The 25,290-nt window shown below is 42.6% G+C and overlaps 1 protein-coding gene across 13 annotated transcripts in view; it reads right to left on the reverse strand.

The window, feature by feature from the left end:
- The window catches only part of PTPRF (protein tyrosine phosphatase receptor type F), a 392,972-nt gene extending 367,703 nt beyond the window's left edge, over window positions 1-25,269 (reverse strand). For all 13 annotated transcript variants that reach the window (XM_069788950.1, XM_069788945.1, XM_069788949.1 and 10 more), the window contains exon 1: window positions 25,139-25,269. The gene's annotated coding sequence lies outside the window, so the exon portion shown is untranslated. The remainder of the gene's footprint in view (window positions 1-25,138) is intronic.
- Window positions 25,270-25,290: the final 21 nt, after the last annotated feature.

Raw genomic sequence — 25,290 nt, forward strand, 5'->3', positions numbered from 1 at the left:
ATCAGAGACTATGAGATTATATATTACGGCAAGAAAGAAAGAAAGAAAAAAATCAGTTTCAACCTGGAAAAACACAAGCAGAAAAAAATAATCCAACACACGTATCCAATAAGAGGTAGTAACCCAGAAAGGAGCAGAACCAAAAGAGGTTATTTATACAAATGAGAATTGCAATGAAATATATTATGAACAAGAGAGACTACAGCACTTAACTATCAAACGAAATCTGAGCTACAAAAGACAAAGGCTAAAGCAGTTTTACCCACCTACAGAGGAATAAAAATTGTATACTTGGAAGAAGGTTGGTACATTTAAGGAAAGAATTTAAGACAGAAACTGGGTGGGCATGAATGGTAGAGAAAGGTAAGAAGGGAGAGTACTGATGTTCATCACAGGCCTTCAGGACTGGGTGATGGAGATGACAAAACATTCCCGGACCAGACAACGGCACGCTTGGAGCACAGACACCATGCTCAGAAGGGCTTCAGTTAGACTGGCTTCTTGTTGATTAACACACACAAAAATAAGAAATTAGGCAGCAATAGCCCACAAAGCATGACAGTTAATAGACCTACGAGAGATCTTCCAAGACAGGAAACTGTCCTGCATCGGCTTCCTACCAAGAAGTTACCAGTGATGCAAGACAATAGAAGTTTTGGTGCCAAATAATTCTATGGATTTGGCACGCACGTGAACTGGGAACTACCATTCAAGGTGTCTACCAGAGTCCTGGAGTTTAGTTTCAGGAACAAAAGCCATGTGGCATTAAAAGCAGAATAAGGTCAGGCAGAAGAAAGGACTAAGAGTGTGAAACAACCTCATGAGATCTACAAAATAACCCAGAAGTTTAGTAAGTGCAGGCCCTCTCAAAGGCAAGGATGCAAGAACCGAGATGCGATCAATGTGAGCTCCAGGGAGGCTACATCAGGATTTGTGCCTCAATAATCCTCTGTACTGGAGGAGGACACCCTAACAAGAATTACACAGCCAGTTACAGCCTGCAGGGAAAGATAAGCACAGCATAAAAGCCAAACGAGCTAATGCTTTGTGGCCATTACAAGGATAGGCTGGACCATTAATAAATGATGAAGGAGGAGGAATTAAAAACTCAAGCAGCTTGCAACACTGACCACCTTTTAAAATCTAAAAGGGAAAAGGAAAGGCTGAACAATTAGAATGTAATTATGAACTTATAAAACATTTTTTTATATATATACACACACACATACATACCCACACACGGATGGGTAAGGTGCACTCAGCTGCAACAAGTATGAACAGCACCACAAAGAAACTCAAAATTTCACACACCTACAGTGAGAAACATATGCACTCAAACACAAGAGAAATCAAAATTATGACAGACAGCTATTCTCAGCAAGCACTCCTGGCAATACCCACTACTGCAGTTCCACGCTTTTATCTGTATTACCTCAGTAAAGTACCAACTGATAGCCATTACAAATGGGCATTAATAATTACAAGTAAAAGCCTTAGGAAATGGAGATATACGTATCAGAACCACTCCATAATATCGTTTATTCCAAGGAGTTGAGCCAGTGAAGACAAATTAGCAAACAAGCTTAGTAGATATAGCCACTAATTCCTTTACAACATGGAATATCTATAGATGAAAGACATATTTAGACCTCAACTTCACAGAAGACAAACACACGGAAACTGTTATCATATAAGCAAGCAGATTTTACTTCTCCTAAAAGAACAGTTTTATTAAGATAGGAGAAACCAGCCCCTAACACTCCTGGAAGATGATTATCTTCTTTCAAACAAAGTGAGAAATGGGTTATAAAGTATGCACAAAATTTGACGCAGCCCATCACTTTTTTAAAGAATTGTAGTTAGTTGATGGCAAGCACACAGTAGATAAAATATACTTGGATGTCAGTAAACCATTTGACTGTATCAAATGATACAGTTTCAAAATTATTTAAGAATCCAGTTTTGATGCAGACAGAACACTCTACAAAAAAAAAGCATAAACAAAAGAAAATGAAAATCACATACCAAATCCTTGAAAGTATCTCTCAAGGATGCAAGAAATTTTCTTACATATTCCCTTACTTAAAAATCTTAGTTAATGATGCGGAACAGGAGTAAAACGTGTGTTCTTGAAATCTGTGAATGATACTAAATTTAGGAGTTGCAAGCCCCAGCGAGGACAGAGAAAGTTGAGAAGCAGGCAATTAAAAATAAGGTTCTCCTTGGGAAAGTGCAGCGAAGACATCCAACAGGAAAATAACCTGAAAGAAATATTCAGTGGGAGTGACAAACTGAGGAGCCAAGAAATTCTTACAAGGTTTGCAGTGTGATCTGGTAGCAAGAAAGATTAATGAAACCTTGGATGCACATGCAAAAAAAAAAATGCCACATCAAGCAAGAGAGAAGCAACAACTAAACATGCCCACTTTGGGTGGCAAGCAATATAGAAAAAATAATCACAGAAGTCTGCAGTATTAAAACGGATGCAAATACCACTGGGATGAGACAGGTCTTATTCAGACTAGTATGTAGTAGTAGGTGGACATGTTTAAAAAGAAAGGAAAATAAGGGCGCCTGAAAGCTTCCTTCTAACAGCCTTTCTAAAGCCCCAATATTACAACCAGACTCACAAGACTTAAATGACCATTTAAGAAGAGTTCACCCCCACAAATGAGATTAGTAGCAGAAAGCTGAAGACGTACTGAAGGATCTCTCGCAGGAAATATCACAGGCTTGTTCTGCGAACACCTCTGCACAGACCGGCAAAGCAGGAATATATATTATACAGTGCAAAGCAACTCTACACCAGGGCCAAACAATGAGTCCAGGTAGCTCTCAAGTTGGCTGAAGGTCATGAATTTCTCAGCAAATGATTAGGTAAATATTTATTTTCTTCCAAGCACAATTTTCATAACAGAAATGTATCGAGGAAGGTAAACCTCCTCTTGTTTGCAGAACACATGAGCAGTAAACAAAGAAAAGAAATACCATACATGCAGGGTTAAAATTTGTGATTTTTTTTTAAGTAACTGTTGTATCTTAACACAGCATGTATTTCTAGCTTGCTTTAACAAAAGCAAAGCAAAGAAACACAAGCTTAGTGGTACTGCACCTCCCAGCGGGAGACTGGCTTTGAAGTTCACTCATCACTGGGACAGAAGATGAGAAACCAAGCAGGCACAAAATCTCATCCTACAGTGTCACGGATCTCTCCTCACCATGCAAAATCCACATTCCCCCCCCCCCCGCACAGGTCAAACGCCGATACATATCAATAAACATGAATGCCAAAGAACTGCTTAAAACACCCTGGCATTTAGTATTGGGCATGTCACAGGACTTCATCTGCCTAGGTGCAAACTTTATAGGGCAAGAGCTCTGGTTTTCTTTCGTTGCTGTAGCATACCAAGTTCAGTCTAGTTTTTAAAAGGAAAAATGCAGACTGTAACTGAAAGCCAGACTATCTGAGCTGCTGTGTCTGCTTTGTTTTCGCATTCCTTTCCGTGGTGCTTGACTAGCCAGTCCATGTACAGCCAGCCCGTCTCCCCACAGTACAGATCATTCATGAGCATACATTACTCAAAGAACAACACTGCAAGCGTATTTAGACAGTGAGATTTTAGAAGTCACTAGTACCAGAACTTTTAAATAACTTTGCCAAGTGATGTTTACTGAACACTCCTACTGCAACACAACAGAGATTGTGTCATTGGTTTGGCACAAACGGTGCCGCAATCCAGTGATCTTGTGGTTGGTGATTTTTCTCAAATACAAGATGGTGTTCAGGTTACTTCTGCACAAGAGGGAGAAAAGGAACGAACATAAGGGTGGCAACTTTGCCAGAAATATTCCAGTTTCCACTGAGAATTAGTTTAGACGCTAGTTCTAAATATATTACTTTGAACTGTGGATTAGACCAAAGATTTTAAAGAAATAGGCATTTTCCCCTACCAAAATACCCATTTAAAGACCAATTTGTGGTCCTGCAATCACAAAAATAACGATATTTCTTTATTCTCATGCAAACTTTTTAATAATGGCTCCAGGTAAGGTAAATCTGTACAACTCTGTTTTGTCATTTGTGGACTGAGGACACTAATTATCTGACACACAAGGTTTACAAGATGGACATAACGATGTTATCAAGCACACAAATTTCAAGTCCTCTGTTTTCTCCTGTTCAATCATGACTTGCTCCAACAGTTTTTGTCAGGGTGACTGCAACCTCAGTTCTGCCTGGCACATTGAGTTTTCACCATCACGCTTCCCGAGGTTAAACCTCAAGGTTTAAAAACAGTTTTTTCCTCCGAGATGACCTTCAGCAATCGCCCCAGTTCTGAGAAATGAATGAAATGTTCCCAAAACAAAGCAGATTTTAGTAGTAAGTTGTAGCTAAAAAGAACCTATGTGACCTGCTTTAGAGACAGAGATTGCTAAAAATGCTGCTGGCTGGGCAAGACTTTTGGGCAGACTTTTGGGATCATGTTAATTGGGTAGTTCCTCACGGATTAACAATATACAAGATTTTTGCTTACCATGTAAAATACTTTCATTCAATGGCATAAAACTATCAAGTAAGTGTAGACCGACCTTTTAATACAGTAGTTAACACAGGATATAGGATTAATTTTAAGGGACCTGACCTAACGTCCACAGAAGTCAACAGGAATCTCTGCACCAATTCAGCAGAAATCACACCAGACAGCAATATTAATCCAAATATGAAAATCCATTACAGTTATACCTGCAGATAAAAAGCCTATCAGTCAACACAATCTGCCAGTTTACCACAGGAAGGCTACGTCCCCTAATTTTTAGTTGCATAGTAGTCTATGAAGCGCACTTTGCTGATCTCGCAGAGGTGCACAAGACGTCCAGCCTCGGAGGATGCTACGAGCAAGGCACGATCAGCCTCAAAGCTCCACCCAGCCACAACCAACCTGTTACAGAGACACCGCGGGGCTTGGGGGAAGATGCAAGAACGTCCAACAGAGAAAATACTGCCTAGTTCAGTTTCAGCGTCATCTTAGTCTTTTAACAGTAAGTACAGCATTCTGTTTCTTCTTTAAATGTTTTTGCAAATCCCAATACCCGTATAAATATCTCCAATACCTGTATAAATATCTAACCATCTTCTGAACTTTAAAAACTGACCTCCCACACAAACGCCTGCTACAGTCTTCCTGCACGCACCATGAAAAGGATTTTCATTTTACTCATCTTGAACTGACCAATTTCGAAGTGTTTCAGATTTCCTTTCTATCTTGCAACATAAGAACAGTCTCCTGACCTAGATTCCCAAATAATTTATTACATTCTAGACGTCTTATGCCCCTTCTGATTTGCCTTTTTTGATGCAAAACAGTTCAGCTTCTCTTCATGTGAAATCTTCCCAGCCACAGATGATCATTGTCCACCTTTCCTGGTATGTCTTTTAATTCCTTATGTAAAGCTCCTAAATAAAATTCAAATACTGTTTTATTATTTACTTACAGAGTATTAGGAGAGTTTGAGATCTGAAGAACTTCTGTTTCAGTTGAAGTATTTTGGCCAATTTGGAGGCATATCAAATGATATTTTTATTACTTTAAAAATTAGTTACATTGATTGAATTACCCTCAGTCAGTCTTCTGTATTGATAAGATCAAAAAGTTACCCAGGGAGCAGTTTCAGATAGATTAAACTGCTCCACGTGGCTTAGGACATTGCTTTATATTGTTGCTTGCAACATGTATTTGCAAGCATTTCAAGTACTATAAATATTTTGCATCATGCTGTGAATGAGTCAAATGCTGTTTTCCAGGCTTAAATAAAGAAATATACAATCGGGCAACGTTTCACTTCCCACAGCAGTCTTTGCAGCAAATCATTAGCAGCTACAAATAGTCTTTGGATGCGTGCAACCACTGCAGCTGCAACTCCACAGACCAGGGAAAGGAGCATACCTGACAGAGAACCAGTGAGCAAGAACTTAACTACCAACCCAAGGTACCAGATGCGTAGCCCACAGTTACACTCACAAGCTGCACACACACGCATGAAGGCATGGTGTGAGGGGCTGGGACCAGAGTACACCTTCCAACCCTCGTCTCCCTAGTAAGCCCAGGAGGACAAATGAACACATGTGGTCTGCACATCTTCAAGGACTCCACTCACAGGCAAGTAAACTCTGTTCCCATCTTTAAGGAGAAGTCAAAAAGCTCATTTGAACTGCAGGTGCCTGCAAGCAGCGTGACATGCACGCACAACTCCAAGGTCCCCAGAAGTCACGTATTTCAGGGGAATAAAGATTCAGCGTAGCCCTGCCAAGTGCAGCCTCATGTCAAGGCGCTCTGCCAGCAGCTCCCTGCCCAGAATGGGGCAAGCGGAGCTCTCACCGGCTGCTCTTCAGCATCGTGAGAAACACCCCTGCACGAAGCACAGGTGGAGAATGTCATCACTTGGGTTGCTGCTTCCCAACACAGCTCCTAAGCACCTAGCTCCTAATGCTGTTGTCCACTGTGAGAGCTGCCAGGTATCACTGCACCAGAGCTCTACACCACCAGGACAACCAACCTTGAGGTTCACCCACAGGGTCTGGCTGCCGGCCAAGCAAAGCCCTCCTGACATCTTGGGTACACCAGGCAGCTTCTGCTCTGAAGCACAAGGTGCACAAAGTAAATCAGGTTCATCAGTCTGTTCCAGCAAAATTCTGTCCTGGCCTTGACGAGAGAGAGGCTTGGGACAACTCCTAATGTGAAGAAAAGACTGACTCTCCTCCAGGCACAGACCTCTCCCAGGCTCCCAGCTAAGGAATTCGGTGCTTCAGGCCATATTCTCCATGGGGTAACCCGGAGCACAATGCTTCATAGAGACACAGCGTGACCAAAGTCATGCCCCACCAGCATGAATGGGGGAACACCTTTAACCATATCCAGCGGGAGCCAAGGACAAAGGGGCGAGCACAAAGCCACACACAGAGTCCTGGCAGGCTGATAACCACTGCCAGGCAAACTGTCACCAAGCTCAAGGAAATGCCAGTTTGTTCCGTGCACCCCAGGAGAAAAGGGACTGAAGACCATTAAACATGTTTGGAAAACATCCAGAACACCACAATGATCCTGAAAGAACAAAGATGTCATCAGAAATCTGTTCAAATCTGCCCTCAATAAAATGCAGGTAAAGGTTTGGATTTAATTGTTATTTCTGGCAGTGCTCCAAGGAGTAAAATAAAGGCGGCTATCGAGCAATGTGGAAGAAATGACTGTATTGCAAATCACTCATCACAAACCAGTTCCCTAGATGAAGAAATGAGCCAGTGCAAATCCCAGGTAAAAATCAAGTTGAAGTCCCATGACTGATGCCTAAGCATGCCATGACTCCACGCCATATCCCCTGCAAAAAGTAACTCCTGATAGGGTGGCTGTGGGAGCAGTTTAGGGAGCAATTTCTCCTCAAAATAAATAGTTGTCAAAGTCACAGTATAACCCACTCCCTTCACTGACTAGTTTAAATTTGGGAAAGCTTTTGGACTATGACCAAAATAATTAAAAAAATGTGCATCAAGATGTTTTAATTTTCCACCACTCCAAACGTATTTCCATTTACATAGTCTGTTTTACCTACCTTAGTATCCACCATCCTAACACATACACTCCAAGAACTAAACAAAACATGCTACTTTTCCAGTCATCATCTATCACCAGTCCTGCCTATATTCATACTGACGTTTTCAAAATCCACCATGTTACGTATGTAACTTATAATAGAACATAATAGAATATTTTCCTCCATAAACTATGCACTAATGGAATTAATCTTTAAAGAATAAATAAGATTAGGATTTCAAACAACATTTTAGTACAGATTTTAAAAGCTAGGCCACTAGAAAAAGAAGTTGAGGAAAATAAGTGAATTATTTAATAGCATCACTCCAGAAGGAGCTTTACTGCATAACTGTACTGAATAGAGAAGCTATTAATGATCTTCAGCTAGTTAGACACACTGAATTAGCACTGTTTTAAAAATTAATTGTAAAGCTTTCTGAAAAAAAAACAAAAATCTAAGTTTGTGAGAATCTAAAACACTACAGAAGTGTTGAAAAGTAGGCCACAGATATGCCTATTTACACAGCCTTGCAAAAGCTGGGAAATTTTCTAGTCCTGTAGAAAGTGCTGCTGACCTGCCCATACTAAAATGATAATGGAAAAAAGTCTATGTGACATTTTGCTGGCTTGTCCATGAAAGAAAAAATTATTTTGACATGTAGCATTAGACAGAAGCAGTAGAGTAAATCTCTTTTGAAACAGGTAAGGTAGAAAGATCTACCTAGAAAGATGATATTTGCAGAATAGTTGGAAGTCATTAATATTGTACTATATTTTTTAAAAGTAAACACATTTTTTCCACCAATCTCAAGTGTTAGATCTCTTCGAAGAATTCAAACACAAATCTTTATCCTCCACCATTATTGCTCATAGGTGTCTGTGACATTCACAAGGTAACTCCCTTCAACTAAAAGCAGATCTCTTTTTCATTTTGTATCGTGGCCTTTTTTTGCTTCTTATCCAATAAAAATAAAAAGCTCCGAAGATCACAGCTACTCACAGCCTTTCAGGGTGTCTGATGTCAAAAGGAGGAGGCATAAGGCACGATCCATCTGTTTTTAAAACAAACAGGCACATTTGCAAACATTGCTCTTTTGCACACATTAATAAAGTGTTAAGACCTTGATCAGCGTTTTGTACACAAAAGCACTCATTCTAACAGAACAGAAAACAATTCACTTTCACAGAAGCAGAAGAACTAGCTTCTTGCTGTTCCCAGGGCAAGCAACATCTCCATGCTATCGCCCACAGACACTAAGGAAGAAGCTCTGCTCCAGATCTAATTCCCACAACCTTCCCTTTCTCAAGCTGCTTTTGGAAAACACTTCCTAATCCCTCCCTCAATGCAAAAGTAAGTAAATAACTTCTGCTCACCTGCACACTTAGGTGCCCTCTTCACTCCAGAGCACCCCAAGTTTACAAGGGCAGGTAATGACACTGCTTATGCATTTCGGACAGCAAGGAAAGTCGCAGTCTCTACCACGTTGTGGGAGGCAGCTGCACACCTACATCAGCAGCAGTCTGGTTTTGCAAGGGAGGTTACCACCGCTGCAAAAGGGACTGCTCATGCCTGTTTGGGCACTGCTGCCATTTACCTGATGCTGGCATGGAGCCCTACTTAAGCACCACTTCTGATCTGCTTAAGCTTGCCAAAAGCTGTAAAGATTGCAGCAGAATTTGATAGGTTTATTTCGTATTACTGAGCTGTAGCCTTCCACAAGTTGCTTTAACAATCACCAAAGTCAGTGTAAGCAAGGCAAGACTGTGCAGCTGGAAAACGGGTGGGCTGTGCCCTGAGACATCTGAGTTATCTCATGGGTTGCTAGTGGTAAAAAGCAGAATGCCTCGCTGCCTTCTCTTAGGCTGTCCAGATCCATCCATCCCCTTGGGCATCCGCTGCACCTATGAACTGCTTTAATCCACTAAGCAGCAGAAAGCTATTCAGCTCTTCTCTTCCCCCCTGAAGTTATTTTTCTGCTGCTTCAGTGAAATGACCCAACACCAAAATAGCATAAGGTAAGCCACAGCAACTGGGAACAGGAACGGGAAAGCAGCAACTCCCCCTTCTTGCTTTCAGCTTTTGCCAGCTGCAGCTTATCTACTCATTGCTCTTGCTCAAGAAAGTAAGTTCCACAGAAAAGGCTTTACTGCAGAGGGCTTGCCCTATGTTAAGCAAACTGGGGACACAAAGTTCATGGAGTTCATGGCAAAGCACAGGACACAAACGTAAAAACGGATGTGCTGGGTCACACCACTGGTCCTGCTAGCCTACTACCTTGTCTCCAACACAGCCTGTAAGCACAGGGCTAGAGAAGAGCAAGAAAAGGACGAGCACATCTGCACTTCCCCCAAGCACCTTTGTAGCCTTCAATACTTTCAGTGGTAGGGATTTCCTTAAGACTGGCATGATTTGTCCACTCCGTAGTCCCTGGAAGACCTTTTCCAGGAGTTCCACAGGCTTACCACCCCTGCATGAAGAAACGCTTCCTCCTGCTAGGGTCTGAACCTAGCTCCTACAAAGTTCAGTTGACTTTCCCTTGCTCTTACGCTGGGAGATGAAATAGCCAAACCGTTTTCAAGCTACTCATGATTTCACAGACCCCCATTGCATCCTTCTTCAACCACCCCTTTCCCAGTCACCTGTCACATGCAAGCCATTCCAGATCTCTAATGACTCGCGTTGCGTTTCTCCACACTTCTTCTAGCTACTCTATTCTTCCTGAGACGAAAGGAAGGGGAGATGAAACAGTGCTGAATGTATGGACAAACCATGGATTTAGACATGGCATAATAATGCTCTGTATCTTACTCTTTACTCTCTTCATAGCATTTCGTAAGATTTGATATGCTTTCTTTGATCACTACTAAGCACAGAGCTGACGGTTTGATGGAACTACTGTTGATCTCAAGATCCCACCCAGAGTGGTGACAGTCAACCTGGAGTCCATCACTTTGTACAAACAGTTCGGACAGTTTCCTGCTACCAATGCAAATCATCTCACATTTATCTACACCGAATGCAGATATCACACATTTTATCCTTTTCAGCAGTATCAGGGACCTAGAAAACATGTCACAAATTATTTAAGTTAAAAATCTGGAAGTTACATGGATCACTGAAAATGAGCCTGCAATAATAAGAAATCCTGTACTCGGGACAAAAAGCTGCTGAAGCACTCAACTGCAGAGAGTGTGTAGGAGGATAGAGCAGTCCTATGAATGCACACGTAACAAGGAGTTCCTTTGGGCTTTGATCTTTTAGCTATTTGAAACCACACAAAAAGTTGAATGAGAAAGGTACAAGATCCCAAAGGAATCAGATTCCCCACTTCTCCGTGGCAAGCTTCTAAAGTTCCCTTTTTATGACCACCTTCACCAAAATAAATAAATCACTTCTAAGTAAAAAAAAAAAGTAAACCAAGGCATTTCCACTCAATTCCTTTCATGTCTTTCCACTGCCTCATCTAGAGTCACATGCTCAGTCCTGACCTTTCCAGATTCTCCTCTCTGCCTCGCCACACTTATTCAGACTATCAAATTCATTTAGTGAAACCATCCTATCCTTTCACACTTGACTCTTTTCACAGACAAGCAGTTCATTTTCATGCAGACCCACTTTTAACTTCAAAAGGTTGCTTTGTATCTCAGCTTCTGATGTCCCTTGTTTAAAACACTTTCAAATAAGGATCTGAAAAGCGCTGTAGCTGGGATCTCTCAGTGTCTTCTCCGTCCCTCCTCGAAAAAGAAAACAAAAAAATCCACTATTAAACAAAGCGAGAGGCCACGCATCCACACAGGATTTCTGTCACCCATCAGTAGCTCTTGTGCACATCCAAGGTCACGGCCAGCGCTCGGAAAACTGAGCCCACGGCTGCCAGGCTCAATTGGTCTCCTGGAATTACCTTCAACGTGACACTCGCCTTTACCTTAAACCTCCTCTGAATTCATTCGTTTCCACTTACCCACACTGGTTATAGCAAGAGAATCCTTTTGAGAAGGTCTCACAGTGTCAGAAGGTAGTGTGACAACCTGATGAACACCCAGCATCGTCTCCTCCGACAGCTCCGCACCCCAACTAAAGTGAGAACGCAAACCCCTCCATCACCATTAACAGAGAAAGCCACCCTGCAAGCACATTTGCTCCTCACATAGACACACACAAAAGACAGCACTGCAAAATCGAGTGGTGCAAGTTATTTCACACCAAGTCAAACTATTTTGTTTTCCTTTCCAATGGCTCAGACAACCACATTTCCCCAGGTGGGCGCAGAGCAACACCGCGCTGCCCTCCTCTAACAGCGGCACCCAACACTCCAACACCCACCACACAACTGATACCAAACCACAAACACTTTGGTCCATAAAAAGCACTTTTTCCCCATTCAGAGATGCTCTAGCAATCATGCAAAACCAATTTCATTAACAAGATTATATGCAAACCCATAAAGCAATTAGGTGAAAAGATACAGCAGAAAGTCTGCCAAACCTACACCTTTTAAGCACACCTAGAAACTACATTTGTGTCACAGCAAACTACCATAAAAACCAATGTAGTGGCTCTACTAATCAAAACATGTTTCACTCTGAGACCACAAATACAGGAGAGTTCTTGTTCATAGCTCATTTCAGAATCAAAGTTTAAGAACCGTTTGATTTAAAATATTTATAACTCAGTAATTTCAGGTGAGAAAACCATACTGAAAAAAAGAGTAGTACATTACACTAAATTTCTCATTAACCTTCCTGTGAAACATTTGAGACTCCAAAAACTGACTTTTAAGTTAATTATGCACAATTTGGACACTCCAAAGTCAGGAATTCAGAGCTGAATCCCGTCTAGTCACTCACAAAACCTGTATGATGAAAACACATTATAATCATTCTCTTTTCTTGCCAGAATAGACAAAAAGGTACTATCAGCATTTTTAAAACCACATTTGAATCCCAAGAGGTTTGGGGGGGTTTTTGTACTAGCTTTTTCTCCCATAAAAATTACTAGCCATATTTCTACCAGAACAGCTTCAGCAATGCATCCAGAAATGCACCAAACTGAAATTGCAGCAGCTATTTCCTCCTTACTTTCCTCAGATTTTTGCGAGGACAGGAATTTTACCTAGTCGTAACACAGAGAGTTACCACAGATCTTCAGAAAACGGGCAAGACTGAATGCTTCAGCATACACACCTGGTCCCCTCCCCTTGAATCTAAATGGAAATACGACAATGGAAATACGACAATTGAAAGCGTCACTGGTTTTACATAAATTTTACTTTCTTACAGTAGATGCTGCATCAAAACCACAGCAGTTAAAAAGTCAAACAATTTTCCAGCTGGCTGCAACACCCTTCGAAAAAACAAGACCGGTTCAAGATAAAACCATGTCTTTCGTATTAAAATACTGGTCAAGCTGCTGACAAGGAGACAAATGAGTTTTTAAACCATTAGCGTACGCTCGCATAAAATTAAAAACGATTCTGTAGAAAGAAATTTGGATAACCGTGATATGCCTCTTTCAGTGCAATACTTCATTTTGATTTTTTGAAAAGTTATTAAAATTGGACCATCTCAGCTTGCTGGAATTTCATTTATTCATTATTGCAATGTACAGTTAATGCAGGAGATTAGATTAGGTTTTGACAAGTCTTTTACACTTCTCAGGACAGCGTTGCTATTTCTGCTTAGGCTAGTAACTTTATCTACCAGCTAACCTTTATGGTGTTGACAATCCGCAATTAACAATTTTCTCCCTTGGCTCCAAATCCCTACCCACTGCAGATGATGCTGTTGCAGCGACATGCATCACCAGCTCCTCCCGGGAGGAGGAGCAACACCCCTAAAAGCATCCACCGTGTCCCCCATGCACGGTTCCCTTTCCAGATCGCACAAGACTTGGCAACAGCAGCAAAGCAGAGTAAACTCAAAATGGAGGAGGCCATCACCTAATGAAACATGACTAACAGGACTGCTGACTGTCCAAATATTTAACTGCTCTCAAAGGCCGCGGGTCAGGTTGGTTAATCAAATAAACTTGCATATCCGGAGGGATTGCCCATTATTTGTGTTTTCTTTAAGTCCTTACCTGACTTTAGGCTCTGAAAAACTACCGAGCTCTGAGCAACTGAGTATTTGCATACAAAAACCAACAAAGCAGACATCACAGTTCTCCATCATGAGCTGAAAACACGGGAAACTTCTTCCAAAAGAAGTAATTTTGCTGAATAACATGACAACTCTCTTCAGCACACAAAGGCAGCACGCGCTGATGGGAACTGACAACGCCTAGACCAGGTACCTGGAAATATAACCTATGTCACAGCACGCAACTGTACTGTAAGTGGGAATCTAACACGTTATCTCTCCCAGACTTAGCCATTAAAAATTATCAGAACAAGAAAACACCAATATGGATGGACAAAGTAGATGCAGTGTTTTCAATGTACAACAATGGAAATGAAAATAAATCTAGGATTAAAATATAGCTTAGTTTCACCGATTTCTGATAGCATTTGTCTCCATTCAACAAGAATTTATGCACCATTTCAACCTGATAAGAATTTAATTCTAGTTAATAAAGCTTCACAAATTGAATTCAAAGGAAAAAGCCAGCATTTTCCCAATTATTTCCAGAGCTCCACAACTACAGACTTCAACTAAAGGAACAGAGAAAGCTGCCACTACAAAAGCAGAGCTGACATACGACCCCCAGATACAATGGCACTAGCAGACAGCTATAATAAAAATCAATATTAATTCCCCACACTTCTGTTTTGAAAATAAAGCAATGAAATTCCCTCACACTCACCTGCCAAAGGGACACAACTCAGACCAACTTCATCGGAGAGGATTTGTAAAGTCTTTCTACAGGCATGTAATGGATTCCAAGACTGAACATGCACTGAATATTCAGTGAACCAAATAATTTTTAATAGATTCCTCAGGGGAGTTTATTTTATATTTTTAAATCACTCTGAGACCTTGGAATGACAACCTGATTCAGAGGAAAAGACAGGCTAGTGTTCATGGGGTGGGGTATTGTATTTCTTCCAGGGTTTTTCTGAAAGAGAAACAGTCGTGTCTACTATAATTTCTTGCCATACTTTAGAAATGTCTTCATTTCTACAAACCTCAAACTTATAAAATTGCTTTTGAAAACATACACTGAGCAATTTTAGAGTTCCTCCCTGCAGAAGTACTACATCAGCAATTACACAAAGTTGATCTAACAAAAATTTGGCAGGAATTAAAAGTTAGAATGAGGCAGCTCACCTACTTCAGCCAGAGCTGCAAAGAGGTAGGTGATAGACAGTGTTAACAAAACCATCAGGCCCAGACTCAAAACCCAAATGTAGCATAAATTAGATCAGTTTGAAGATTTCAGATTAACCACCCTCTCTCCCCTAGAACTCCCAAACTAATGCCCACCTTGTTAGCAAGGCCCCTACAATGTGACAGCAGATTCGGCACGAGAAGCAACCATCCCTTGGAAGAGGAAATTTTTCCAGCTGTATGATGAAGTACACAGGAAAACGAGACGAGGAGCCTCGAGCGCTGCTGTCGTTAGTGTGATTTCAGCAGGATTAGGCAGAGCTCGATGGAGGAAAAGCCTCAGACAATGAGTCCTTTCATACGTCGGAAACAAAACCTACCGTTAATCACACCAGCGATTCAGTTTCTTCCACTAATTCCTAATCAGACAACAACAAATAAAGCGAAACACTTACTCTTGTTTTAATTCTATGAAATAAACACAAGTGAATGGAAGTGCTCAGCCCACACTGTAAAAATACCATTGCCCCTCCACTTCCTGATGAACGGGGAGCTGCGAGACACACGAAGGTTGGGAAAGGAGCTCTTCCATAAAACCCGTCCACAGAGAAGTCCAGAGCAAGAGATTTAGAAGAGTGCTGCATTAACAAGAGAGAGAAACTTCAAAGCCAAGAGATGAACTCAGTCAAAACCTCCCTCTGTACAAAAGAGACCTTGAACCACAGTCATTAGAAAAAACATCTGGCGTGCCGCTTTGATTTTCAACATTAGTCATTGGACAGAAACAAAACATTGTTGTGGGCTTGGTTGGTTTTTTTTTCCCAAAGCAGCAAATAATTGCAAATCCACTTCTACATATAACCTATCATTTATCACCTCATCAGTGACTGCTTGAGTCTGATGGAATTAAACACTCAAGTCAGACAGTTTTTGTTAAAAGCAATAATTACATTGTTACTAGAATATACAATTAGGTAATAAAAAACAAAAACAAATCTGCCTAGCAATATTTTTTATGCACTCTCACAGAAATATTACCAGACTGGAAACAGGCAACATTATAATAATAATAATAATAAAAAAAATCCACTTCCACCGAAGTATAGCTACTTCTAATTTAAAACTTCACCCACAGGCAAAAATACATAAATGATTAGCATTATAGTGTTTATTTTAATTACACTGTGCAACTAGAATCCAAGAGGCTGTTAACTCACTTCAGATATAAAGAAAGCCAGTATCAGAGAGCTCATCCTCCATTTATAACCTACGCAGTTGTGTCAGCCCACCCTACCACCTAAACACCAAAAACAGAACACCTGAATTCTCATAACATCCAAATCCAACATACAACAGAGGTATCAGCTCAAAGAAGGAAAAAAATAAGAAAAAAAGAAAAAAAAAAGAAAAACAGGAGGTCAGGAGATTCCTCACTTGCTCCTTGTAGACTATGTTTAAGGGCATCAAAAATTCACTGGTCTTCAAAGCACAAGTCTTCTTTTTTTTTTTTTCCCATCACTAAACTTTGGTAAGTCTCTTACTTCAAACTTACATTTACAAATGCTTTCCAGCAAGGTAACTGCTGTGCAATGTATTCAACACCATACATGCACGGTGTCTGCCCTGAACACCTAATGATCTAAGCAAGCACAATTCACAATTTCTACTGCATTAAAAATGTTTTTCGTCACTGCAGTCAAGTTGCTGATCCCAGTAATTCTGTGCAAGTCATGTTAAGACAAACGCTTGCCCATCTATCTAGACGGTTTTGGCCAGCGAAGAAGCCTTTGATCACTCTTTAAAATATTGCTCTTAAAGAATGCCCAGTTTTCTGACACTGGGGTGGGGGATCACTAGAAGAGCATGACAGCCTGCTGCCACGTAACCCTTCAGAACTCTTCCTCCTTATAATAAATTATGCTCCTTATTCCTTCTACAGGCATAAGCAAGAGATTGGCACAGAGGTAGTATAGCAGCACACTTTATTATTATGTTGTTTACAAAGAAAAAGCTTCAGGTAAGAAACCTAGTAAGAGCCCAGCACAATTATCAGAAGTAACAACTTGCTCCTATAGAGCTGCTGGAGTTTTATCACCAAGGCATACATGTTACGCTTCCGTGCATTTCTCCTGCGCACAGGTGAGAGGTGCCCCTTGCCATCGTGGCCTCGGCTGCAGACCCAGACAGCCAAGGAAGTCAGCAGCAACGAAAGAAAAACAAAGCGCCACGCTCACTGCCAGGAGGTAGACATCTCTGTGCAAAGGACAGTACCTGCCCACTCGAACACGGGGGCACCGAGAGCCCACAGTCGCTTTGGTCTCATCCAAAATCCAGCTACAAATAACAGAAAGCTACGCTTTGCATCAGCCCCCAGAAAAGCAGCTAAAACCACGGCCATGCTACAGGCTTCCACACACTCTCCCTGTCTTGACCTGTCTGGGTGAAGTAGTAGGATCCGGCACCTACTGACCTGTGCTAAAAAGAACCCCCTGCAACGGGAAAACTCAGGAAATTACGTTAATGGAAGGGCTCTTCTAAAATGCTTTTTTTGAGCCAAAAGCCCTCAAACAGGTACTTTACCTTAACACTACACCCAAAGCAAAAAGTGTAGTTTTACAGGCTCCAAAGATGTAGCAGAATCCAGAGAAATCTCAAACCAACAAAAGCAGCAGCTCTGTTAGCAATAGACTTCCATCTCACAAGTATATTGAAGGTGACAAACTTTCCTCCAAAAGTTTATAATTCTACCTTCATGTCAAGAGGCAGTATTAAAGCACTAACTCTACGATCTGCTCAAAATCCTTGTCTCCCTAGGTGTAATTCTTCAAGTCTGCACTTTATTAATTGGAAGCTACCTATGAACAAGGCTATAGTGAGAAGACAGTCTATCTAAAATGCATGTTCAAAATGTACACTTCCCCCTCAGGTTAAACACAAGTTTACGAGTACGGTTTTTTACCACATAATAACACAGAGACTAGAATACGTAAGACTGTAAAGGAATTTTAGTGGTGCCCAAGAACAGTCTCAACAAAACCAGTGAGAATATATATTACAAAATTATTTCCATGCCTTCTAGTTCATAGGTTTAAGAGGCTAATTTTCATTGTTTATGGTAATTATGTTTCATATTTCACTGAACTTTGACATGGAAAATGTATTATTGGATTTTGCATGCATCTTCTAGTCAATTTATGTAATCTTGCAAATTCTGTATTACAAGTAGTTAAAATACAATGGACAATACGTTCATAAACTACAGGTTTTCCCTTAAGATAAGAGAATTATTATTGATTCTGAAACAACTAAACCTTTGATCAAATTTGGTGAAACAAATGTTACTTAATGTTGCGGTTTAACCCCAGCCAGCAACTAAGCACCACCCAGCCGCTTGCTCACTCCCCCCCACCCAGTGGGATGAGGGAGAGAATCAGAAGGGAAAAGGTAAAACTTGTGGGTTGAGATGAGAACAGTTTAATAACTAAAATAAAATATACTAATAACAAGAATAATAATAAAAAATATAATAACAATAATAATAATTGTAATGAAAAGGAATATAACAAAAAGGGATAAATTAGACCCAAGAAAATACAAGTGATGCACAATGCAATTGCTCACCACCTGCTGACTGATGCCCAAGCAGCGATCTGCCCCTCCTGGCCAACTCCCCCCAGTTTATATACTGAGTATGATGTTCTATGGTGTGGAATATCCCTTTGGCTAGTTCAGGTCAGCTGTCCTGGCCATGCTCCCTCCCAGCTTCTTGTACACCTGCTTGCTGGCAGAGCATGGGAAACTGAAAAATCCTTAACTTAGGACAATCACTACTTAGCAACAACTAAAACATCAGTGTGTTATCAACATTATTCTCACATTGAATCCAAAACACACTGTACCAGCTACTAGGAAGAAAATTAACTCTATCCCAGCCGAAACCAGGACACTTAATATGATATAAATAAACATAACTCCTTTGTATTTGAAGAAAATGGTACTTTTATAAAAAGGCAACAACTCCATCCAAAAACAACAGGTCACTTTTTCCTCTCCCCCCCCCATCTCATGTCTTCCATGTACACCTCAACACATTCTTAACACACAGTGTCCAAAACGATCCTCTTTACCACTTCTATGGTTCTCCTTCAAGGTAAAAGATCAGAAGCACAATTATCTGCCAAGAAAAAAAAAAAAAAATATTTTTACATATACACCCTAAAATCCAAACACTAGACTAGCCGTTTTCATACTTCTCAGATCTAATTTACTTTCCCAATTAACAATCCTATCAAAATACATCTAGGTTGGTACAGAAAATCTAACCTATTGACATAACTATTACAAAAACTCCTCCAGAAAGAGAGCCACACAATCGTCCCTCTTCCATCCCTACTCACAAAACCCTCTGGAAAAATAATGGCTTTTCCAAAGCACTGTAAGATCTAATTTTGTGATGAAATCCAACTGAAGAATCAAGTTCCATCCCATGAATAACTTCCTTCTCCTGAAGAGAGAAGAGACACTACAAAGCTCAACTGCCCGGCTGCCTTCAGCTGCGAGGATGACACACAACAGAAGAATCCATACACTGGAGGTATTAAAAAGCAACCACACTATGTGGATCTCATAAAATAGAACAGATGTTATCCTTTGTAGACACACATGCAATTCAGTGTCAAACACTACACTTGCAGGAAAAAAATAATAATAAGGAAGAGAGACCAATGAAGCCAACAGATTCCTTGCCACGGTCAAGCACATGCATGTTTTGTTTGGTTTCAAGTGATGATGGGATTTCCAGCACTGCTTTTGAAAGAGCAATGCCACATGCCCAGCCTTCACATTTTTTTCTCTGTTCAATTTCATCTGACAACTCCGAACTATAAACTTCTTGTGCCAACCTAAATAATTCCTCTCTTCCTCAGTAAGGCTGGAAGAAAGTACTTACCCAGCTGCAGCTGAAATTTTGTGCCAAGAAATAAATGTCTTTTGGGCAGGTTGTAAACTGGAAGCTTCTATGCCTGCTGAAGGACAAGAATAAGAGTGGGACAACCCTATCCCTTCCCAGATTAATGGTATCGCTGTATTTCTGCTACACAGTGGATTGCACTTAATGAAAGCATCCAAACAGAGCTACTTCCTCCGAGTACCGAGCCCAGGTATCAGGAGAGCTTTTGTCAATTTTGCTCTCAACCCAGCTTTTTATATACATTGCTTCCATCTTCTGCTCCAAAATCCCTAACTTATCACCATATTTTTGATATTTAGAAAAGTTCTCAGGTAGAGTCCTTGAAAGAGCAAGACCCATTTCATCTTTTTTTTTTTTCCCAGTAGAGCATAGGTGTATATACACTGTGTGCACACTGACATTAAATAGCAAGTGCTCCAGCTTCCCTTCCTTAGCCTCCTTTCACAGCCCAAGGAGGCTGTGACCTTCCTACAGACAGTAAAAACACTTGCAGGCACTGGTCACTACAGCTCTCATGAGCAACCCAAGGCAGACCAAGGACGTGCACTACATCTTCCCCACAGCCCAGAAAGAAGACGATTAACACAGAGCAGAAGGAACAGGCTTTGTGGCAGAATGGATTATGGCTAAATTAGAAATTAAAAGATGAGGTTGTGAAGAGTTTAAAGTCTTCCACCTAGGGTTGAGTGGATACTGGGTTCATTAGCTTTGCAGGCTAGGCTTCCCCACAGGTGTTTTCTCAGGCACCCCGGCATCCACAGACATACAGGTGAGACGCACAAAACGTAACAGCACAAGACCTGATACCTCCACTCCACCATCTTCTCCGTCCTCCTCTTCCCTGCCCTCCTCCCAGCTCGCACAGGCTCCCCAGCTACAGGTTACTACTGCCTGTTTATATGTCCTGGGTTTTGGGGCAGAGGAGGCTCCCCAATGCTCTATGAAGCTTCTCATAATAAATCACAATCACAAAGTCAAAGGCACAAATAAAACCTGTGTTGTTGCAGCGGAAAGAAGTCTTTTCCTCTTCAACCTACAATCATGGACCCCTTTCCCATGCTGAACATCATCCCATTTTCATTTTGGCAGTGACCTGAATTTTATATTCACAAAAATATTGCCAAAATTCTGAAATGGTAGTTAGAAACTCAACTAATACAAATATGTAAAGGTGAATGCGTATACTGCTAAAAAAAATAAGTACCCTCTCCTATAGAAAACAAAAAAAGAACAAATGTTAGTAAATGTACATAAACAACTCATGATGAGGTACATTAAAAGAAACAAATGTCTCAAGACATGCATCAGTACCATGAACTTGGTTTTTAATATACAGAGTAGTTACATCTCTATCATCTTCACAAATAGAGCCAAGCAATGCTTGTTCCCTTTGCTCATTAAAGCTCTACAACTGGTGCCTCCTGTATGCCCACATGTACCATTTCATTAAGCTGACTTGACATTAGATGAAGAAAGAGTAGAAGAAAATTGCATATTCCCTGCCTAAAGTAAACTTGTCATTTAAACCTTGTGTATAGATAGAATTTGATATAGCACTGGTGCAGTGAGTCATTCGTCAGTTTTAGAGTTTGTACGACAGTATTCTTACATATGTTTTGCAATACTTTCCAGTTAGCTACCACCCCATGTAATTATACTGGAAAGGAAGCATACATTTTGGATTTGAACACTGCACTAAGATCTGTAGAAACAGAGCTTACTTTTATGGTCAGATTTTGAGCAAAAGGAAATCCACATAAGGAGCCCTCACAAATTGTATGAAAGATGAAAGTCAAGGAAGGCATTGCTTTTGAAGGAGAGTAAGCAATAATGGTGAGCATCACAAATACTTCTCAATGAATTCTTCCAAACACAAACATAAGCAACTAACATGTCAGATTTCTTCAAAAGCTGTTTCTTAGCTACATAAGTTAAAACTGCATTCATTCAAAACACTATATAAAACATCCAGTAGCTATTACGAGTGCTTTACTTGAAAATAATAGGTGATTTTACATCCTTCTGTACTGGGCTAAGATTTAATTTTTAACACATTAAAAATTTTCCCTACTGTCTTACCTTCACCTTTTATTTTTAAGTGGCTAAACAGACATGAGTAATTTAACTCTCAACCCTGGCTTCTAAGACGCACTTAAAAAAAACACTGAAACGGAAAGGTTTGTCCTGGATAATACTACTAACAAGATCAGCTCAGATGCTCGCCTGGTGGCATTCAGCTCACTCCAATGCTTTATAGGGAAGTCTGCAATTCTTCAAAAGGCGCAAGTCCCAACTTCAATTTGTGTACAGCCACACGTTTACTGCTTGGGTAGACCTCTTCAGTCAGTTTTTTAAAGCTGGTTATTACTATTATTCCATTCTACTATCTAAATTCACATCAAATGGATCTACCAAATTGTAGATCTCCTGCTAGCTGATAAAAAGCTGGAGAGAAAGAGCACCCTTTGCACAATTAAAGTTAGCTGGTTAAGATTAAAGAACAGGCAGCAACGACTGTGGGTTTTTTCCTCCCAATTGCATACACTATGACCTACAAGAAACATTTTCTGCTTAAAAGTAATACTTAAATGGAGATCTATGGCTGAACATTATCACAAGGATTGCACTTACTTGACAGTCTGCTATTAGCCAACTCCATTACCGCTATTTGCAGTTTTTAAATGTACAGATTCAAAAGTAACTGTACAAAGCCTCCATTACAAGTGGATTTATGGAAAGCCACAGCAATAATCATCCTCATTAAGCGTATCTTCCCACAGCCCTGCATTATGTGGACACAAAGAGGAAAACATTTCTTCTCCGTTACCCACAAGCTTAGATCCTTCTCCTTATAATCACAAGCTTTGACTGTTTTCTCTGCTTTTGCCAATGAGTTATCTCACGTTCCCAAAAGCAGGACTTTGGTTAAAAAAAAAAAAAAAAAATTTAAAATACCTGCATATCTCTCAATGTGCAACCAAATGCAGACACAATGTAGGACAGCTTCTACTTAGATTTTCTAGAAACTGACATTTTCACTGGCAACATGCATGAGAATAAAATGTTGTCCGTGGCTTCTACTATTTTGCTAATGGCCCCAACCAGTATTTATTCAAGACATATTTATGGACATGAACATGCAAAGAAAAGGGCAGATGGCAATATTTGTAACTAAGCTGAATTATAAAAATCTCTTGAGCTGAAGTGATGAATTAACTCTTTGGCCATAAGCTGTTTCAACCCCTTCACATGTACGGTCATGCTGCATCCTATTTCAACGACCAGGACGCATGCCAGTGACGTAGGCTAAGAAACTTGCATGTTAAGATGGTCGGTTAAAGCCAGAAACTGAGAACTTAAATAATCCAACACTGTCACCCACCACACATTCAGATCACAAACCGGCTGTTTTGCCACGCAGATTTTACTTCTTGCTTTCGAAGTTCAGACTGCTGACCGTGCGCTTCAAGGTACGGATATCTACTACTCCTACATCCTCAGCCCCACAGCGAACCACCACGGCAGAAATAATAAAATCAGGATTAAAGTACACTTGCTCCCTCCACAAAACGATTCTCGTGGGCCACACGTTTCCTGCATTATCGTAAGGAGTGCAATGGACTTTATTTAAAAAGCTGTTTTCAAAGCCACACGGACACGCTTTGAACAATCACCCAGTAACCAGACACGGAGGTAAGTCAGTTGTAGCACAGGACCCTAGTAATCTCAATTTAAATTTGTCATTTCTCTAACATTTACCTTGAAAAACGAACAAAGGTGGTTATACAAGCAGCATGAGGAAACTCTATTTGCTCGCCATCCCTGCTCAAGTTAGCCGCCTTCAGAGATCTCTAAACCAGCAAATAATCAACATAACTTATGTGTGAAGCTTTGATTATTCGGTTATCTTCAGACTAAATCACTTTTTATAGCTCGATTCTACACGTGACAAGAAAACATTTTATTTGATACTGACAATACAGCTTCATTTGGTTACATCCGAAATAAATACAAAACTCCAAAACGCTTTAAGACAGCTGCCCCAGTCAGTCTCCTGGAAACAGAGCACATCTTTTCCACACAAGAGGTCTGCGGGAACAGATCTTTGTTTAACAGCGCGGAAATACTTTCTTTCATTAAATTTAATTCACGCCAGGTATCCGAACTGCTTGAAGTTGGGTCTTCAAACAGTTTCTGGGTGCCGAAACCACCGGGAAGGCAAACACACCCGTCGGCAGCATTCGCCTTCAGCTTCGACTCCCGCTCGCCGCAGGCTGCCTGCGCCCACCCCAGCCCCCTCCGCGCCAGCCCGGCACCCCCGCGTGTCCCGCGGGGGAGAACTGCCCGCCCGCCCCCCCCACCCCGGGCACCCCCTCGGGGCTCCCGACCGGGCAGGCGGCCCAACAGGTTGCGGAGGCGGCTGCGGGGCAGGAGCTGGCCCCGGGAAGGCTGCAGCCGCGCTCCCCCCGGGAGGGCGAGCGGCGAAGAAGGGGGTGAACGCCCTGCCCTCGCCCCCCCCCCCCCCCCGCCGTTTTTGGGAGCTGGCACCGGGGCGCAGCGGCGGAGCTCCCTGCCCGCTCCCGCCGGGGGCCCTTTGTTCTCGCCACCCAAGACGCCGCCGCCCGGCGGCCCCGCGCTCTCCCAGGCGGCGGCTCGCCCCACCGGCCGGGGGGGGGGGGGGGAGAAAAGGCGCGATCTGCCGCCCCCCGCCGCCCGGCTCGCGCCCCGCTGCAGCGCCCTCCCTCCTCCCGGCGCGGAACGGCCAGCGCCAGCCGCGGAGAAACGCTTCGGGCCGTTGCCGATCGCCCCGCGCCTCCCCTCACGGCGGAGGCGCCGCGCCCGGGACGCCCCGCGGGACACGGCTGCCACCTCCCCCCCCCCGCCCACCCCAACCCACCGCGGGAGGACCGCCTGCCGGGGCTGCCCCGAGCGCCGCAGCCCGCCGGGAAGGTCACGCCGCGGCGGCGAGCCCCGCGCCCCCGGCACCGCGGCGCAGCGCCGGCAGGTGCCTGGCTGCTCCCCGCCGCCCCGGGGAGGCCCCGCGGGTCGCAGCCAGCGGCCGCCGGGCACCGCGTGGCGGCCCCGATGGGCGGGGGGGGGGGGGGGGGGGGGGCTCCGGTACCGCACGGCGGCCGCCGCGGGGCACCCGGGGCAGCGACGGGGCCGAGGCGGGCGGCGGGGGCCGGCGCTCGGGGGCGCCGATCCGCGGGGCTCAACAGGCGGCGGAGTTTGGCGGCTCCCCGGGAGACGATCCCGCCGCGCCGGGAGCTGGGCGCGGGGCTGAGGAGGGGGAAGGCGCCGCAGCCGAGCCACTTACCGGAGCTCCGGGGCTCCGCCGCCCGCATGCTGCCTCCGGGCGCCGCCACGAGAACCCGCTCCGCTCCCCACCGACCGCCCGGCGGCTCCGCTCCGCTCCCTCAGCCTCAGCCGCCGCCGCCGCCGCGCGGGACCGCGCTCCGCGCGCGCCCG

This window comes from Haliaeetus albicilla, chromosome 8 (genome assembly GCF_947461875.1).
Source record: "Haliaeetus albicilla chromosome 8, bHalAlb1.1, whole genome shotgun sequence".
In the NCBI taxonomy this organism is placed as follows: Eukaryota; Metazoa; Chordata; class Aves; order Accipitriformes; family Accipitridae; genus Haliaeetus; species Haliaeetus albicilla.